Source organism: Palaemon carinicauda, chromosome 10 (assembly GCF_036898095.1).
Source record: "Palaemon carinicauda isolate YSFRI2023 chromosome 10, ASM3689809v2, whole genome shotgun sequence".
Classification (NCBI taxonomy): domain Eukaryota; kingdom Metazoa; phylum Arthropoda; class Malacostraca; order Decapoda; family Palaemonidae; genus Palaemon; species Palaemon carinicauda.
In genome coordinates, this window is record NC_090734.1 from 84,744,508 (window position 1) to 84,747,007 (window position 2,500).

Sequence of the window (2,500 nt, forward strand, 5' to 3'; positions counted from 1 at the left end):
AATGGTATGGAATAGTTTGGAAAGTTAGAAAATTTCAAGAGTAATATAAAGTGTGGTTTTACTATACATTTATTTACATTAAGGTAATTTTTTTTTCTTACTATGGTCTTAAATTTAACTTCGTACAATATTTTCTCTGATATTTTTCTTCTACGGGCATAGTATTTTTAATGCTGAAGTTGATGTTTGTGGATTTTACAAAATGGGAGAGTTGAAGACCTGGTAGGCTTTGTAGTGAGGCATGTATTTCTTCTGTTGATTAATACTGCGTCTCTTGCAAAGTTCTTATATCTCCTGATAAAAGAATTGGTGAATTTTAAAATGAATTAAGTTCTTTTCCATGTTTGAAGTCTTCAGAACTTTCTTTAATGCTCTCTTCGTCTTGTGTGGATCCCTGCATATCCTGTTGTATATTCTGAAATATTTGAAACTCACATGCTTTAATTTTACAGTTCTGCTTTATTATTTATTCAGAGAAATGCATCGTTTGTATATTAATATCTGATGATATACTGTTTATTATTGAAGGGTAAAATCTTATCTTCCTTGATGGTATCGCAATTTTATTGCTATATTTGTTATCATCGCAATTCCTGTTTCTTTTTGTATATTCTTTTGAATGCTATTTGCATTATTTTGACAATTCCCTTTATTGCTATCGGTTACTTTGGCGCAACTTATACCGTTGATTGTAGTGCATGTTAGATCCTCTCTAACTGGAATTTTTCTGCTAAAGTTCTAAATTGTTGATTGCAGTAAACAAATTTCTTTTTATTTTCTGTCCATTCTTTTTTATGTATTGTCATATGATGAACATTCAGATCATAATTTAAAGTTTTTATTTATAGAACATTCCTTATACAGAAAATCGTATGAATAGCATTTATAGTAAAATGACAATTTCACAAACACATCTTATTCAAAATATTGACCTGGGATTTATTGGTAGGTTATGAAGAGTCCGGCTTCTATGGCTTGCTTTGCCATCTTTGATGTGTCAAACTTTATTTTCATAATGTGAGAATTATTTGGGATCTTTATCACATCATCCACTTTATTCTAATTATTTTTCTTCTCAATGATGTCTTCAACTTCTTCTTTTCATATTCTCCCCTTGATCCGTCCATTCCCAATAGATTTGCTAGGCAATTGCAAATACTGGCTGATCAACCGGTAGAACTGGGGTTTGGCCTGATTTGAGACAGTGTGTTGCTGATCTTGCAATATCCATGGTATGTTTTATCCTTGCAAATGAATGAGCTGCTTTTTGAACTTGTTGGTGTCCTGCAATATTTCTGTAACGTTGAGGAAAAGAAGGTATTTTTCTTTTTATTGTTCCACTTTGAAGGAAAAGGGCCAAGTTTCGGTCCTTGCCCTTTTCGTCAGTGTTTGGTAGCTGAAACAAAGATATACCAGCCACATGGAAGGATATTTGTGCAGTTGTGGTACTTGGATTATGGCTCAGATTGTCAACAACACAAGTTGTATTGAGCCATTTCTGTAGTGTGGTGAGACGAAGTACTTCTTTCTCCATAGCACTTGCTGCAACTGTTTTTTCTAACCCTTAGTCAGTTGCAGAACCATATCTTAGCTGATGCTGATTCCATGTTAATTAAATGTATCAATTATTTGATGCTTTCTGGTCTTTGCAAAGACCGAGAGACCAAAGTATATTGAAAAGGAAGGTTCACTTGACTTGGAATGGAATGCATGGTAAACGTTGTGCTAAAGCTAGATCAGTAGATGATGTTTCATATTAATGTTGGGATTCTATATCAACACCATTTTGCAGTACACTTGGAAATTTCAACAAACATCTTGGTACAGATTTTCCTCTAGTGTCTCCTGTTAACTGTCCATCAAATTCTTTTTCAAGTTCAAGCATTTGCTTCCTCAAAATTTTGGCTGTTTTGGCCATGATTAGTGCATTATTTTAATCAAATGTCGTGGGTAGCGCTTCTCCCATGTTCCTCTTGTAGGCAAGTCACATCCATCTTCTCTTTCTGCAGGAATCCGTTTCTGGGATCCTGACAAGATTCTGTTCTTCCAACCGTGTTTGGTGCACAAAGGAGGCATCAACATTTAGCTGTTGTAGTCTGTTTGCGCAAATCATAAAGTTCTACCACCACGAAATAGCAGCACCAATCTTTAGTTAGCTTTTTGTCTTTTATGCAGAGCTCAAGGTCAGAAAGAGCATATGCACATACCTATTGTCTGTAGTGCACATAATCATCTCAATTTTTTCTTATTTAGCCAGGGTCTTTCCGTATTGCACACGTACACGCCTGTCGGACAAGATGGGTGATGCCTATTGTCCATGGAAACAATATTTACAATATTTTGTAAGTTCATGGCACATCATTACTTCTTTTCGTTTTAAAGCAATATCGTGGCTAGTCATAGATTTTAGGAAATGGCAATATTTTGTGTGGCAGGAAGCTGATGAGGAGTCAGAAGGTCAAGAAAAATCGTTTTGCCAAATTTCGTGCTTTGACCTATC